The sequence below is a fragment of the Pipistrellus kuhlii genome, unplaced genomic scaffold (assembly GCF_014108245.1).
Source record: "Pipistrellus kuhlii isolate mPipKuh1 unplaced genomic scaffold, mPipKuh1.p scaffold_m20_p_11, whole genome shotgun sequence".
Lineage (NCBI taxonomy): Eukaryota > Metazoa > Chordata > Mammalia > Chiroptera > Vespertilionidae > Pipistrellus > Pipistrellus kuhlii.
The window spans coordinates 23,628,325-23,634,324 of record NW_023425416.1 but is presented as its reverse complement, the minus strand read 5'-3'; positions in this window follow the sequence as shown (position 1 = coordinate 23,634,324).

The following is a 6,000-nucleotide window of genomic DNA, read 5'->3' as shown; positions in this document are numbered from 1 at the left end:
CACATGTCATAGCAAGCTATCGAACTTCCAGTCTCCTCGTCAAACTTCTGAGGGGACACTTTGCATATTAGCTTTATATATATATGTGTGTGTGTGTGTGTGTGTGTGTGTGTGTGTGTGTGTATATATATATATATATATATATATATATATATATATATATATATTAGAGGCCTAATATATAGAGACAATAAGGAAGGAATATGCTAATTGACTGCCATGCCCTCAAAGATGGCAGTGCCCACAGCCACAAGATGGTGGTGCCCAATCCCCTCAGCCCCTCCAGGGCAGTTCCCTGCACCTGCCTCCAGAGTCCCCCAGTCCCCTCAGCTCTCCAGCTGCCGAGGGCCGGTGCATGGTGCATGAAAATTCATGCACTGGAGGCGGGGAGGTCCCTCAGTCCAGCCTGGCCCCTCTCACAGTCTGGGAGCCCTCAGAGGCAAGTGGTGACCCCCGTCACATCTCTGCTGCTGCCACTGCCAACAGCACAAGCCTCAGCCGGCCCTGGTTACCTGAGCCTCAGGCGTCCCTGGGCAGCTGGGGGACTGAGGGGACTAGGGGACTCCAAAGGCAGGTGCACGAAGCAGCCAGAGTCACCTGGGATTAGGCCTGGCTATGCTGCACGTCTGCCACCCCAGCAGGGCTGAGGGGACTGGGTGCGATCTTGTGGCTGTGGGCGCCACCATCTTTGAAGTTGGGGCAGTCAACATATTCCCTCCTTATTGGTGTGAGCACTGCCACCTTCGTGAGGGCATGATGGTCAATTAGCATATTTCCTCTTTATTAGATAGGGCTAGTAGCCCTGTGAATGGATTCATGCACATTGAAAGCAAATTAATTAGAAGAAATATTTTAGTATCACATCAACCAAATCCGTGATCAATTCTGTGAGGCATTGTGCTCCCTCCTCCCTCCTCTCTGGTTCCAGGATGTGAGTGAAGCAGATTCAGGGCTGACAGGGTCCCAGCAGCAAGCTAACCCACAGCCAGCAACCTAACTTACCAGTCAGAGCATCTGCCCCTGGTGGTCAGTGCGTATCATAGCTGCTGGTCGAACAGTCCAACGGACACTTTAGCTTATATGTATATAGATAGACTAGAGGCCCAATTCATAAAATTTATACACAGGTAGGGTTCCTAGGCCTTCCTTCATTCAGCCTGGGCCTTCTTTCATTCCACGCTGCCCCCTGGTGATCAGCACATGTCATAGTGAGCGGTTGAACTCCCGGTCAGTCAAACTCCCGAGGGAAAAATTTGCATATTACCCTTTTATTATATAGAATAGTCAAGATCTGGAAACAGCCCAAGTGCCCATCTAGTAGATGAGTGGATAAAAAAGACATGGTACATATACACTATGGAATACTACGTGACTGTAAAAAAGAAGGAACTCTTATCCCTTGAGATAGCATGGATGGGCCTGGAAATTATTATGCTAAGTGAAATAAGCCAGTCAGAGAAAGACAAATATCACATAATCTCATTTATATGTGGAATCTAATGAACAAAAGAACCTGACAAACAAAATAGGACCAGAGTCAAGGAAGCATGGAACAGACTGGTAGATCTCAGAAGTGAAGGGTATGGGGGGGTAAGGGGTGGGAAGAGAGGTACAGGAAGAGATTAAAAAGAGCATATGCATATATGCATAGCCATGGACACAGACAATGGTGTGGTAAAGGTGGAAGGAGGTAAGGGAGAGGAATGGGCGACACCTGTAACAGTGCCAACAACAACAACAACAAAAATTCAACTCCCAACCCCACCAGGATGACCTATAGGTACAATCACCAACAGATAGAGGACAAGTGTCCCATTCACTTCTCACTAAACCTTACACTTCAGCCAAAGTCTAGGATGGGTTCCAACTCTTCCCTCCTCAATGGCTTTCCTCCTCCAGCCTCTTGCCCTCAGAAGGCAGTAACTCCACCGGAGGCTGCAATAACCTACAACCTAAATTTCCCAGGCAGTTTCCTTCTCATGGACCAGTCAGATCCTCTGACTCTGTCAGAGCTGACAGTTTAGTTTCTCCCCAGATTACTCACGGATCTCTGAGACATGCTTGCTCTAAGTTCCTTTTAGTCCCGCCTCCCCTTGGCCTCTGCACAAATCCCGGAGGCAAATAAGTATAGCTACACCCCTGGAAAAGGGATGCCTCCCTCCCTTCCCTGCCTCTCCCCTGCGCCTTCCATCCGTGCTTTTCAGGCATCTGCAATGGCTTTCTGTCTCATCAATAAATGATGTCTTCCTTAAAATAAAACCACCAACTTTTTAGGTGTTAAAAGTCCTTTCTTTATTAAAAATAATAATAATAACAAACCTTGATGGTAAAAATAGCGGTTTCTTTTATTTTTAAATATATCAAAATATATATTTTATTGATTTTCCATAGAGAGAAAGGGAGAGGGATAGAGAGCTAGAAACGTCGATGAGAAAGAGAAACATCGACCAGCTGCCTCCTACACACCACCCCCTACGGGGGAAGTGCCCGCAACCAATGTGCATGCCCTTAACCGGAATCGAACCTGGGACTTTTCAGTCCACAGACCAATGCTCTATGCACTGAGCCAAACCAGTTTCGGCAATAGTGGTTTCTTTTAAAGATACTTGCTTGACAATGCCAGTCCTCCCTCTGACAACATTTCGTTACACCCACCTTTCAAACGGTAGGGATGGGGAAGCACAATCCCACAGCGAGGGCTCCCTCTGCAGGCCCGGGGCTACCTCCCCTGGGGAGGAAATGAGCCCACACCAGGGCAGTCCTGACTGGTCCGGAGGCCCCTGTGAGTCAAGGGGCCTGGAGGGGAAAGAGCCCTTTCGCCTAGTTGTTGAGATTTGTCCTCAGAGCTCTGGTTTCCTGTCTGCAGACCTGCATCTCCTTCTGGCCACTCGCCGGGCAGATGCAGTCTGTCCACAGGGATGTGGTCCCGCCCCGCAGGCCTCTATGGAGCATCCACCCTAAAGCATGACGGGTGGGAGGGAAAACCATCAATTTATATAATGGCGATAATAGTTTTGAAATACTCACCTATGCTGCTTTCCTTTATACAGGGGTAGGCAAACATAAGTTAATAATAATAATAATAATAATAAATAATAATTAATAAATAATAATACAAGAATAAACTCTGTTTCCTGTATTCACAACTGTAGACCTACTGTTGCTCACCCCCATATTTCCTTATACTGACCTCTCCTTCCCCTTCCCCTGCTTTCCAGAGCTTTCCATTTGCCTTGAGGAGGTTTGGGGTTGTGACAGAAGGAATAGAAGCAAAAGGAGAAAGGGGGAGAAAAAGTTAAGCATCTGCCTCCAAATAGGATTTTAGGATTTTTCAGCCCACTTCTCTTAAAGGCCAGGCTCTGTGCGAGAGAGGGAAGATGTTCTAGATTTCTTTTTCTGTCTCTTGTTGGCATGTCGAAAACTAACTCGATCCCCGTTTTACACCGGGAAGTAGGCAGGAAAGAAAGAGGAACATCTACCCTGTGTGTTCTGGTGGAATGCCCAGAAAAAAGGGAAAGAGAGGTGGGGGGAGGGGGAGCGTCAGAAGTGACCCTAATCTCCGGACTCCGACTCCGGCTCCGGCTCCCGCCCACAGAGGGAGGTGTGCTCAGCAGGCGGAGGAAAGGCGAGGGCTTTTGCAGACTTCTCCGGGCCTCTGGGAGGGGCTCCTCGGGCAGGTTGGCTGGCATCACCCAGGGAGTGGCTGTATCTAGGTTTAACCCAACAGCACAGCGTGGTTCTGCAGGGAGGGAGAGGGAGAGGCTGCCCGCAGGACCAGCAGGGAATAAATTGCACCAAGAAGTTCTCACCTGCTCCTGATTAGAGGCCGGGGAAGTAGCTGATTTGACAGCCAACAGGCCTCCAGGCATCAGCCGCCACGAGGGAAAGGTGAGTCAGCAGAGGGAAAGGTGAGTCAGCAACAAGACTCGTGGTGGACAATCTGGGCAAGAGTCAGACGGGGCAGTGGGGGCTGCAGCGGCCGCCAGAGCAGGGCTGAGTCAGGAGGAAGCGCTAGCAGGCCCTTCCAGCCCGGGAGGAACCGGCAGGAGCTAGAGCCCCAGCAGCGAGCGCTCACAGAACTCCGGGGGATGAGCTGGCTACAACCCAGGGAGTGTGCGGGCCACCCCCCACAGCAGCAGGCAGCAGAGATGCAGAAGGTGCTAATGGCCTGAGAAGCAAGCCCATCTTCTCTCAGTGCTTAGGGCGTGCACGAGCCACACGCCACCCAAAACCCAGACACCATCTCACAAAGACAGAGAGGGAGGATACAGATATCTAGACACTAAGCATGTTTTACATAAAGAGATGGACCAGCCCTAACTGGTTTGGCTTGGTGGATAGAGTGTCGTCAGCCCACATACTGAAGGGTCCTGGGTTCGATTCCAGTCAAGGGCATGTTCCTTGCTTGCGGGCTCAACCCCTAGTAGGGGGCATGTAGGAGGCAGCTGATCAGTATTTCTCATCAATGTTTTTAACTCTTTATCTTTTTCCCTTTCTTTATGTAAAATACACACACACACACACACACACACACACACACACACATATATATGGACCATTTACTTAACATGTCTATTTGTTTTTTTTAATAGATTTTTATTGATTTTAGAGAGGGTGCGTGAGGGAGATAGAAAGATGAAAGATGATAGATAGATAGATAGATAGATAGATAAACATCAATAATGAGAGATAATCCCTGGTCAGCTCCCTCCTGCATACCCCACCCCAGGGATTGAGCCTGCAACCTGGGCATGTGCCCTGACCGGGAATCGAACGTTGACATCCTGGTTTATAGGTTGACCCTCAACCACTGAAGCCACACTAGCTGGGCCCTCACATATCTGTTTAAATTGTTGTGCCAGCGTATTTCCCAGCCGGAGGCTCCTCAGGAAGATAAGAATAATTTTCAGAGAAATAAAGATGGTACATTTTCTCTGCACATTTGTGAGCTGGGTGAAAAAACCTGCCACCCTTCACACATATCGGCATTGCCAGCTTTCCCGTCCTCCTCCTGCTGCTAAATTTGGCACGGCTCTGGCTGCTCGGTTCCTCCCATCCACCCACACCCAACTGTGGAGGAGAGCGTGGAGGGTCCAGACCAGATTTCCGGGATTTTTCGATGCAGAACTGGAGACATGAGAGAGGGAGGGGAGTGGTATTAGCCACCTGGGTAGATTCTAAGGAGAAAAGAATAAAGAAACAAGCTCCTCTTGCAAGAAGCCATGGAGAGCAGGGCCGTGAGCGTGGGCAGCCACACTGGGTGGGAATGGGAGAGGGACGGAGCGAGATGCAGCAGAGAGCACGTTACTCAGGCAGCAGAGTGAGAAGTGGAATGGTTGGACCTTCAAGGGGAGGAAAGATTCCATACTTGGACCTCACTTATATTCCTTGAGATTAAGAATAGAATTTCTTGCTGAAACCGGTTTGGCTCAGTGGATAGAGCGTCGGCCTGAGAACTGAAGGGTCCCAAGTTCGATTCCAGTCAAGGGCATGTACCTTGGTTGAGGGCACATCCCCAGTAGGGGGTGTGCAGGAGGCAACTGGTTGATGATTCTCTCTCATTGATGTTTCTCTCTATCCCTCTCTCTTCCTCTGTAAAAAATCAATTATATATATATATATATATATATATATATATATATATATATATATATATTTTATTTTTATTTTATTTTATTTTATTTTTTTTAAGAGTAGAATTTCTATCAGAACTGCCTTCTGATGCCTCCATCCCTTTGTGGGAGACCTGGCTCCTTCCTCCAGTCACATCAAATGGCAGGCAGGGCCACCAAGTGATGAATCAGGGGCACCGCCCATCAGGTGACTCGTGAATGAACAACTTGAACTCTAAGAGGTACGGTTTCACAGTCAGCACATAACATGTGCAAAAGTCCAGCTTGCAGCAGCTGGGAGCATGCTTTGGGCATCAGTCACTGCCAAACAGTAGCTTAACCTAAAGAGCATCTATTGTCCTCTCTCGTAACAAGCCTGGAGGAAAGC